Below are 12,200 nucleotides of genomic sequence, written 5' to 3'. Positions count from 1 at the left end.
TGAAATGGGTCATGATGAGCTAAAATGGGGTCTGTAGGCTTCTGCAAGATCCAGGAGAGAATCTGTTCCCCAGACTATTCCAGCTTTGAGGAACTGCCTGCAGGCTTGGGCCTCTTCTTCCATCTGTAAAACCAGTAACATTGGTCCCAGACCTACTCACACTTCCATCTTTCTGGTTCTCTGTTTTGTCTCCCTGTTCCACTTTAAATAACTCTATAGTTACAGTGGACCCACTACAATAACTGAGGATAACAGCCAATATCCACCCTCCTTTTTTTTTCTTTTTAGGGCTGCAACTACAGTATGTGGCTATTCCTATCCCTGGGGTCAAATCAGAGCTGTAGCTGAGGCCCACACCACAGGCACAGCAATGCAAGATCCAAGCCACATATTTGACCTATGCCACAGTTTGCAGCAACAGCAAATCCTTAACCCTTTGAATGAGGCCAGGGATTGAACCAATGTCTGCATGAAGACTACATCGGGTCCTTACCCACTGAGCCACAATGGGAACTCCCTAATATCCCCATTTTCAGGGCAACTGATTAGCAGCCTTAATTCTATCTACTATGTGAATCCTCCTTTGCCATGTTATATAATATAGTTTCAGTTCTAAGAATTAAGGTATGGACATTTTTGGCATCAGTGGGGCAAGGGGGTGGATTCTGCCTTCTCAATATCCAAAAGAAGGGGAATCTTGACTGGAATATTTCATACTGGGTCATATTGGCATTGGGAGAGCCAGCCTCCCCCCAGAGCCTTTTCTTTCCCCTCCCACTCCCTTCCCCCATTCAGAACTGCAAGGAGCCTTGTAAGCATGCATGAAGACATATCCACTCTGAAATTGCACCTTCACTTTTTCCCAGTCACTTTCAATAGAAGATAAGAGCATAGATTCAGATTGACTTAAAATAGACTTAATCCCAGATTCATCCCTAGATGTGAAAACTTGAGTATATTACTTAGCTTTTCTAAGCTCAGTTTCTTCATCCTTAAAATGGGCAAAATATCATCCTTGTAGTATCACTGGAAGGCTTAAACAAGTCTCCAGAGAGCACTTAGCAGAGCACATGGCGATATGTGATGATCTCAGATTCTCTGAAGGAACCATTTCTAAGAATGAGGGGTTTTGCCCTCAATCTTAAAAGGATGATGAACTAAACACCTAACCAAACACTGCACTGGATGCTTGAGGGGCACAGAAAGGACAGTGCCATCCTCACTGAGTTAACTTCCAATGGATGGGATGAAACTTCACATGTGAAATTAGAGACCAAGACATGTGGTACCAGGAAACTTCTGAAACTGTAATAGGGAAGAAAAACCTGCCTCCATGTTAGACCCACTTCTTTTACATTAAGCTTTATATTCTATTGCTTTTGCAACAAGCTAATCACTAAAGGGATACTGTCTATAGCTTAAAGTATACATAATGACCCATCTCTGAGGAGAACACTGCCTCTAGTGCCTGAAGGTAAAACAAAAATACCTTTGTTCAGCTCACGGGAAACACTATGACCCAGCCCACTTGTGAGTGGCTGCAGAAAAGAGGAAATTAACACATTCCCTCCCAGAATCTGAACTAAACCAGGAGCTAATCTGCAATAATTTATGTCCTTTTTTACTTTACCTCCTCACCTCCCCACCTCCCCACTCTTTTTCTGTAAAAGAAACTAGCATCCAGATCCAGTAAGATGGTTCTCTAGGACATTAACCTGTCGTCTTCTTGGACTCCCTGCTTTCCACACAAACCATTATTCCTTCATTGGCCTGTCACACGGCCAGCAGAATGAACTTGGATTTGAGAACTAATTGGGTAAATGAAGGCTTCTGTAGTACTTCATGTATAGAATTTGCCCAATCAGACAACTTTACATGAATACATATGAAGGTATCATAGAAGAGAAATATGTTTCCTTCATCTTGTCTAGTCTTCATTTTCTAGAACATGCATACCTATGTCAATGCTTCAGGGACTATTTATATATCGCATAAGAATACACACAGAAAGATGGTCATTGTGACTTGTTCCCTAAAGCTAATTAAGGGCAACAATATCGTATATATGTTTATAGCTAACACACACATATATTTGCCATCAAGTTATACCAGAATCTATTTTAACCCTAATAAGAAATCTGTTGGAGGCAATGAAGTTAAAATATTTTAAAAAAAAGCTTCTTAGTGTTACTAAATGCAAGTTTGTGTGCCTGATGCACAGTGAGGCCAAACAACTGAAATATCAAAGTCTTAAGCAAGGGAAAGTTTATTGCAAGGGCCACTCAAGGAGAGGGGCGGCTTGTGCCCCCCAAACCCCAAACTCCCCAAAGGGTTTCAGCAAAACCCTTTTAAAGGCAAGGACTCTTATGTGAATGGACTCCTAAAAACCAGAGCCCTGAGAATAGGTCAGCCTGTATATTCCAGGTTACGGGCATCATTCTTTTACAAAAGATGCAAATCCAGAAGTTCCCATCATGGCACAGTGGAAATGAATCCAACTAGGAACCATGAGGTTGTGGGTTCCATCCCTGACCTCACTCAGGGAGTTAAGGATCCGGCATTGCTATGAGCTGTGGTGCAGGTCACAGACGCAGCTCAGATCTTGCATTGCTGTGGCTGTGGCATAAGCTGGCAGCTACAGCTCCAATTAGACCCCCTAGCCTGGGAACCTCCATATGCTGCAGGTGCCAGCCTAAAAAGACAAAAGACAAGAAAAAAAAAAAAAGGTACAAATCCAGCATGACTAACCACAAGCAACAGAACAGATCAAATACTAAAATACTAAATACTAAAATTTTATTTTCAAGTGGAAATTCTGAATAATGAATGAAAAAGTTCATTGGCTACAAGCCACTCATATGAAGTGCATGGAAATTATGAAAAATATTATGCTTTTAGGCAGCTAAATCTTTGTGTCTCCTATGATCTTGTTTCAGTAACAGGTTTACTTAGGAACGTGTTCATTACAGAAGGTAATTTCTGGAGCTATTGTAAAAATGTCTGAATTTATAGCTTACACTATTTTTAATGCATATTTTGTTTTTGGATTTTACATAACTCTTTCATGGCTATAATGCATGAAACTTTTGAATGTAGAAACTTATGGAATTAAAGTTTATTTTATACATTAGAAATATAAAAAAGATGCCAAAACACTAAGTTTTACTTTTATTTACCCCATGGTCTTTCCGATTCCCCCAAGAGGATCAGAAAAGAGAACACTTTCTTCCAACCCTATTAGACATTCCTGGAACAAAATGGAAAGATTTCTCTATGACCAGTCCCTCCTGGGTTTCTGTCAACCCACATACTTAGGTGGCAGCATTGAGAAGGGCCATGGGATTTTGGGTGCAGCTACAGCTCTACTCCTGATGGCATTTCTGTAAACCTCAGGAGATGGTAGGCTGCATGAGGACTAGAAAACCTAGAACCTGCAGGAAGATCGTACTTCTCAGGTTTGTATAAGCTTAATGTTTATTAAAGCCCAGGGACTTCAGTATGAGGATATTAAATGCAGCTTGACAAACCTGATCTCTACGTTGAGTTTACATATCAGAAACTGAGACTGACATGGGGGTGGGGGAAGGTGCCCATGGCTTGATTAATAAGGCTACTTTAGAGAGTGTGGGCAGAGTCCAACCTTGGAAAGACACTCTTGTGAGTATGCAATGGTGCTGTCGTGAATATGCCAAGCACCTCCCTCAGAGTGTGTCATGGAATTTTATATTTGAGAAGTCTTCAACCCTCAGCTCAATGTAAATGCCCAGGAAGCACACTAATTCAGGGTGACAAGACTGCCAGCTCAGTCCAATTGGTGGTAGCTGAGGCCACATTCCAGCAGATCAGGGAGTTAGTGAGGCTGGCCAGAGGCATGTTGGAAAGGATTCACCCCAAAATTCATATTTGGTTCCTCGCTGCCTCACTGGGAATTTTTTGAAAAATGAAATTGTGTAAAGTGTAGCTTTTAGAAAGAAGCAGCTAGTTCAATTCAGAACTTAGATTAGACTGATTGGTAATACTTATTTAATGTTTTATAAAGGGCAAACATTCTGCTAAAAATATATATGCATTATTTATTAACCACAATTAGGTGGGTAGAATTAATCGTTGATGAAACTGAGGTCTAAAGAAATAAAATGACTTTCCCAAGTTCACACAGAGAATAAAGGTGAATGTTGATATTTCCCTCGCATTTTTAACCCCTTTGATTTCCTCTATGTTGCCTAAGAACACAGCAGCAAAATACATACATAAACAAACCAACGTCTTAAACATATTTAATTGACATCTCTGATTGTTATTCAGCTGATCAGTTTCTTCAGACAAATTTAACTTTGTCCTCTCTTCAACTTTGGTCGCCTCTATACCCTCTCTGCTTCACTGTAAAGAATGAGCCTGAGAGGGGTCTCAATTAGACTGTTTATGGGTAGATTTTCATTGAGAACGTTCATAATGGGTCAAGAACTATCTTTTGCCCTTTGGACAAATGATAATCCAGGTGATAACAGGATTATTAAATAAAATAAATAATAAAAACAATATAATAAAACAAATACATTTGATTTATTTTATCTATTTAAAAATAATAATTTTAAAATAAATAAAAGGATATGCAAATGGATGCAATAATTGTTAAGAGTAACCAGTGAGATAAAGTGGAAGTCAGTAGACTTTTATCCCACCTATAAGATGAAGGAAGGACAATTGTGTGATGTTATATTACATGGCATATATTAATTATGACAAAATTTCTTGGTTTCCTCTATCAACATATTGAATGAAAGTTTTATTTCTACTCTATGATCTTTATTTCTACAATCAGCAGAAAGGGTCAGTAAGTACTTGTGTCAAGCGTCTGTGAATAAATCCAATAAGTGAAAAGGATTGTTTTGAAGTAGTTCGTAATATTTTCCCCTTCATTGGCTTGAATTAAAGGTGAAACTCAATTGTCCCATTACAATGAACTTCTTTTTCCTATAGTGAAAAGTTGATGATGAAGAGAAATGCATTAGCACGTAACAAGGCCCAGAATGTATCATAAAGTGTTAGCTAATACTTTCCCTCTCCTGGTAATCAATATTTGGGGTGGCATCTTATCTATTTAAGAAATAGGCTATATTAGTCTCAAGGTCATGTGACTCAATGTTCTATAATTTACATAGACCCAGTTTTGAGCTAAGGTGCTAACTTCTGCTTAAGCCGTTAATTTTTTTGATGATTAAAAATAAGAGCTAAGGATTAACAGTAATTAAATGTCTCTTAGAAAAAGTAAGTGATTGAAGGAAATAGTTAATTACACTGAAAAAATAAGCATAAAGTTGAAGAGAATGTATTTTTTTCTACCACAAAACAGTAAAAGAGATCCAAGCTGGAAAATTTACTAATTCATAGCAATTAAGTGGTTAATTAGAAGTCTGTAATTATCTTTGCCACTTCATTAAGAACTCTATACAGATTTCCCAGTATAACTTGTTGGAAACCCAGCTTATCTTAGCTATTATCATTTTATGAGGAAACTGCTTTCAATGCGTCAGGGGAGCATCTCCTTAAAACTTTGCTCAGCCATCCATGAAAGCACAAGTTGATTCCTAAGAGTTTAACAAGTCTGGGTTTGCTAGTAAAGTGTGACTGAAAGGGTATAGAATAGCACAAATAACTTTCTAATCCTTGATCCCTAGGGCAGATATTCACCCACTATGCATAGGTAGAGCCTTACTGCTTACTTATGCAGGTATACATTCTGCTCGGCTGTGGCATTGCTCTGATTGGTCAGTGCCAATGTTGGTTTAGTTTTTAAACATTATGAAGATCACCCAATCTGCAAATGGATGACTAGTCTTAGAGAAAGTTAGAATCCATAACAAGATAACTCTAGATCACCTATTTGGCAATTACATGGGAGCTCAACTTTACTTCTACCTATGACTATAAGAGCCTAAGGCCATGAAGACAAGTTCCTTCAAAAATGAGCAAAAGCCAAAATGGTGGTAGAGCTCTAATTTTCTATATTTTGTTTGATAGGCAGGTCCTATGATTGTTATCAATATTGTCAGCAAGATTTCTCATGGTATTTGCAAATGTAGTGGCTACAGGGCTGTAACTAGGTAAATAGTAAAGGAGTAGTAATACCAACCTCATCAGGTGATATAGGAAGAATGAATTTAATGGATGTATAAACTCTTAACCCAACTTTGGCATAGAGTAAGTACTCAACAAATGGTAAAGAATATGAGAAGTATTTTTTCTATTTTCTTCAGCCAGATTACAACCTAATTTTTAACAATATATATATCTTCCCCAAAAGAATGCACTATGATGTTTTTAATGATTTAATTATAATTAGACATATAGGTTATTTAAATTTTTTGCAGTTATAAACAAACTCATCATGAACATCTGTATGCATAACACATTTCTGTATTTTGGGTTATTCCTCATTCTAGATTTTTCCATCTGGATTGGCTATATCTAGGGGGTGTAATTTTTAAACAACCTGTTATAAACAGTCTTATTTGTAAAAACAAATTAATAAAATTATTACATAGTATGTCATAGATATGAAAAAGTATGATGCAGAAATGAAGGACCACAAAATTTTAGACTTAAAGTAGGAACTGAAACTGGAATTGTGAATTCAAGGAATAATTTAGATCTTTTCATCAGAAAAAAAAGATAGGAATCCATAATGATATACTTGCATACAATAAAGAGAAGAAGTTTGCTGGAATGAATGGCTCAATCTTATGCATAAATAGTGGGGAATCAAAAGTAGGTAGAAACCAGACAGGCAAGCATCTTAAATATCAGCTAAGCCATCCTAGCTTTACTATCCAGGCAATTCAAAGAAAAAAATCAGATTTCTCAGTATGAGGTTGACATGTAACAAGTCACAGTAGGAATATGTGATCTTTAGATTGCAAGTGGGGTATAGATTGTAAGGGTTATTCAAAAAAAGCAAAATGCTAGAAGCCATTAATTTGTCATCAAGAATTTAGAAGTGTTTTTTTTTTGCTATAGAAAAGAGAAAACACTTGAAAGAAATAACTATAGTTTTTATTTTATGTGTGAAGAATATTGGAGTAAATATAATATTTTAATTTTGACAGTAAAAATAATCACATAACATTCTTAGCGCTTTTCATGTGTCAGGCACTGAGTTAAGGGTTTTGTGTCCTTTATCTCATTTAATCTTCCCCCAAACCCTTTATGGGAGAAATTATGATTATCTCAACTTCATAAAACAGGAAATTGCAGGTTAGGGAAGATAAATTCCTTTTTTCATGCAGATTATAAGTGACAAAACCAGGATTTGAATCCAGTTTAACCTGAATCTACAGCATACAGATTATCTTCCTTCAAATGTGGACACATTCATGATGAGCATGATTTATTTAGTAAAAGAAATTTATAGCAGTCCAAGCAAAGGATGGCTACAGGAGAAATGGAAATTAGCAATAGACGCAAGATAAATTATTAAAGTGAATTCCAGAAGAGAGATGAGGATCCAAGGACAATGTCAAGAGTTTGAATTTGGGATATAAGGAGAGTAGTAGGGCTACTAATGGAAGTAGTTCAAAAACAAAACAAGCTGGTTTCCAGCAATAAGATCAATTTTGCTTTAACAACAAGAAGTATTTAGGACCTAGACTGAGAAAGAGGATTAGCAAATGAAGGTCAGTCCAGTTGTCAAAAGAACAATGGGTAGGTGGGGGGAAAGTCTAAGAAAAGAGGCTAGATTGAGTCCCATTTTTATGATTTAAACAGATTTGCCAGTTGTAAAACTGTAATTTATTCTTATCCTTAGTATTTTTGTAGGACAGAGTACATAGGAGATGATTGCATGAATCATGGTCTTGGAGAGGAAATATATGGTGTAGTAAGATGGTCATTGAAAGTGTTTAATGAGGGAAGTCTTTAGAAATCAAGAGGCTAGGTTTAAGGAACCAATAAGAAAAGATGAAGTACAGAGGAATACCACAGCATAAAGCCATTATAGCTTTAAGGCGTGAAGGGAAGAGGGTAAGTGGTTGCAGAACCTGTAAGAGCTGCTGCTGTAACAGAGGGGTTGTCCAATAGGAGTTTTGGGTGTAAATGGAACAGCACAGCTACTGTTAAACAGTGAAAGGCAAACTGAGGAATAAAGAACTTCTCCTAATTCTGCTCTTTGACTATCTGTATGCCCTCTTTTGGCCATAACCAAAAGGCAAGCAATAGAGGAACAGAATGAAAAGGGTTGAGAGGAAGCCAAAGACCAAAGCTATTGCCCAATTTAATTGTAAGGTACTTGACCTTTAAAATTAGCTGATATTTGGGACATCACTGTGCTATTCTGGTCATCTCTTATTTTGCCATTGTCATGTAACTATCACAGGAAACAAAATGCAAAATGAGGTGCACTTAACTATTTGACCACGATGGAGGTGTGTTTAAAAGATGCAAGCAGGAGCTCCTATCATGGCTCAGTGGTTAATGAGCTCAACTAACATCCATGAAGACACAAGTTCGATCCCTGACTTCCCTCAGTGGGTTAAGGATCTGGCATTGCCATGAGCTGCAGTACAGGTTACAGACATGGCTTGGATCTGGCATTGCTGTGGCTGTGCTGTAGGCCAGCAGCTACAGCTCCAATTCAACCCCTAGCCTGGGAACCTCTGCATGTTGCATGTGTGGCCCTAAAAAAAAGACCAAAAAAAAAAAAAATGCAAGCAAATGCTCTGAAAAAACAAGAGTATTTCAGGGACTATTCAGATGTCTGTTCTAGCTAGTATATAATTAAAAACCATAAAGTGATTCTCCCATCTTTGTCATGAGGATGAGACAATTTTCAGCTCTCCCGTTATTCTTCATGATAAAGAAGATAATATGTAAGCCGTGGTTATATTTTGCAAGGTGTTTGTTTGTTTTTTTTTTTTTTTGTCTTTTTGCCTTTTTGTGAGCCTCTCCTGCAGCATATGGAGGTTCCCAGGCTAGGGGTCGAATCAGAGCTGTAGCCACCGGCCTACGCCAGAAGCACAGCAACGTGGGATCCGAGCCACGTCTGCGACCTACACCACAGCTCACGGCAACGCCGGATCCTTAACCCACTGAGAAAGGGCAGGGACCCAACTCACAACCTCATGGTTCCTAGTCGGATTCGTTAACCACTGCGCCACGAAGGGAACTCCGTTTTTTTTTTTTTTTTTGGTAACAAGGCAGTGGCAGATTTGAATCTAAATGATGTCTCTATAATAAACTGATAGCTGTTCTTCAGGAATCCTAAATATTAGTCAGGAAGATGATATATAGATGTAATTTCCTTTGGATTTGAGTAAAATAAAATTTTGAAAAGTAATTCATTTTACTTATTAATCAAAAAATCACCCATCCCTTGTATATCCAAATATCATCCTATAACACTTTAAATAAACATGTAATGTAAGTGCATTATAATGTACACAAAGTGCAATGAAAACAAATATCAGATTTGCTGCTACAGAACTACTTTGAGGCAGCCACAGGGCCCTTGGCGACTACTCCAAGTACATTAAAAAATTAAGTTGGGGAGAGGACAAGATGGCGGAGGAGTAGGGGGACACGCTCGCCCTCTCCCACAAACACAACAAAAAAAGCACATCTACAGAAGAAATGACTCGCACAGAACAGCAACCAATCGCTGGCAGAGGAACCTAAACTCCAATAACGGCAAGAAGTTCGTGACATTATTGGGCAGAACGGGAGAAAAGAGGAGAGTGAGAGAAGGTGAATCCCAGCGGGACGGGCGCTCCCGAAAGGGAACTGCAGAGGAGAAAGGGATCCCGCACCCTGGAAAGTCACCTACCGGGGGGAAGATCAAACCAACCGGAGGAATCCCCAGATGCAGAGAAGAGTGTAGCAGTAAGTCGGAGTACGGAAAAACCGATCAAGAACCCAACGGACCATCTGAACTACGGGCACAGTCACCAAAAATTGAGACGCCTGGGTGGGGGCTGGGCACCGAATCCTCGGCTCCAGAGGACCATCAGGCTAAAACACACAATTATGGGAAGGGGTTAGCATACTTAAAAAACAGGGCAACCACAAGCCAAAACCAAATATTGCATTTGCAAAAAATGAAAAAAAAATAATACACTCAAGCAGATAATAACAGGAGACCATCCAACCAAAAAAAAAAAAAAAAAAAAAAGAAGAATGGAGAACCATAGAATCAACTGGAACACGAGGATCAAATGGCAATAAATAATCATCTATCAATTATCACCTTAAATGTCAATGGACTGAATGCCCCAATCAAAAGACACAGAATGGCTGAGTGGATAAAAAGGCAAAAACCTTCAATATGCTGCCTACAAGAAACTCACCTTAGGACAAAAGATACATATAGATTGAAAGTGAAAGGCTGGGGAAAAGTATTTCATGCCAATAGACATGACAGAAAAGCAGGAGTCGCAACGCTCATATCAGACAAAATAGACTTCAAAACAAAAGACATAAAGAAAGACAAAGAAGGACACTATTTAATGATTAAGGGATCCATCCAAGGAGAGGATGTTACTATCATCAACATATATGCCCCAAACATAGGAGCACCCAGATACATACAACAAATATTAACAGACATAAAGGGAGATATTGATGAGAATACAATCATAGTAGGAGACCTAAATACTCCCCTCACATCAATGGACAGATCCTCTAGACAGAAAACCAATAAAGCAACAGAGATCCTAAAGGAAACAATAGAAAAGTTAGACTTAATTGATATCTTCAGGACACTACATCCAAAAAAATCAGAATACACATTCTTCTCAAATGCTCATGGAACATTCTCAAGAATCGACCACATATTGGGACATAAAGCGAATCTCAATAAATTTAGGAGCATAGAAATTATCTCAAGTATCTTCTCTGACCACAATGCCATGAAATTAGAAATCAACCATGGGAAAAGCAAAGAGAAAAAACCTACTCCATGGAGACTAAACAACATGCTACTAAAAAACCAATGGGTCAATGAGGAAATCAAGAAGGAAATTAAAAACTACCTTGAAACAAATGATAATGAAGACACAACCTCTCAAAATCTATGGGATGCTGCGAAAACAGTGCTCAGAGGGAAATTTATAGCAATACAGGCCTTTCTCAAAAAAGAAGAAAGATCCCAAATGGACAACTTAACCCTCCACCTAAATGAATTAGAAAAAGAAGAACAAAAAAGTCCTAAAGTCAGCAGAAGGAAGGAAATTATAAAGATCAAAGAAGAAATCAATAAAATAGAGACTCAAAAAACAATAGAGAAAATTAATAAAACCAAGAGCTGGTTCTTTGAAAAGGTGAACAAAATTGACAAACCCCTGGCCAGACTCACTCAAAAGAGGAGAGAAAGAACCCAAATCACCAAAATTATAAATGAAAAAGGAGAAATCACAACGGATACAGCAGAAATACAAAAAACCATAAGAGAATACTATGAACAACTGTATGGCAACAAGTTTGACAATCTGGAAGAAATGGACAATTTTCTAGAATCTTACAGCCTGCCAAAACTGAATCAAGCAGAAACAGACCAACTGAACAGACCGATCACTAGAAATGAAATTGAAGAGGCCATAAAATCTCTCCCTACAAATAAAAGTCCAGGACCAGATGGCTTCACAGGTGAATTTTATCAAACATATAAAGAGGAATTGGTGCCCATCCTCCTTAAACTCTTTCAAAAGGTTGAAGAAGAAGGAATACTCCCAAAGACATTTTATGAGGCCACCATCACCCTCATTCCAAAACCAGGCAGAGATACCACCAAAAAAGAAAACTATCGCCCAATATCTTTGATGAATATAGATGCAAAAATTCTCAACAAAATCTTAGCCAACCGAATCCAACAACATATCAAAAAAATTATACACCATGACCAGGTTGGGTTCATCCCAGGTTCACAAGGATGGTTCAACATACGCAAATCAATCAGCATCATACACTACATTAACAAAAAAAAAGTCAAAAATCATATGATCATCTCAATAGACGCAGAAAAAGCATTTGACAAAGTTCAACATCCATTCATGATCAAGACCCTCGCCAAAGTGGGTATAAAGGGAACATTCCTGAATATAATCAAAGCCATTTATGATAAACCCACAGCAAATATAATCCTCAATGGGGAAAAACTGAAAGCCTTCTCACTCAAATCTGGAACAAGACAGGGATGCCCACTCTCACCACTG

General features: G+C 37.9%; 1 protein-coding gene across 2 annotated transcripts in view; it reads right to left on the bottom strand.

Annotated features, from left to right (window-relative positions):
- The window catches only part of LOC106506183 (uncharacterized), a 777,071-nt gene that overhangs the window by 54,029 nt on the left and 710,842 nt on the right, over positions 1 to 12,200 (bottom strand). The window lies entirely within an intron of this gene.

The sequence above is a fragment of the Sus scrofa genome, chromosome 15, assembly GCF_054392235.1.
Source record: "Sus scrofa isolate SSC_HxYL_T2T_F1_AM1 chromosome 15, Sscrofa_HxYL_maternal_Yorkshire_Landrace_v2.0, whole genome shotgun sequence".
Classification (NCBI taxonomy): domain Eukaryota; kingdom Metazoa; phylum Chordata; class Mammalia; order Artiodactyla; family Suidae; genus Sus; species Sus scrofa.
Note: the sequence above shows the minus strand (reverse complement) of the source record. Positions and strands in the feature narration are given on the sequence as shown.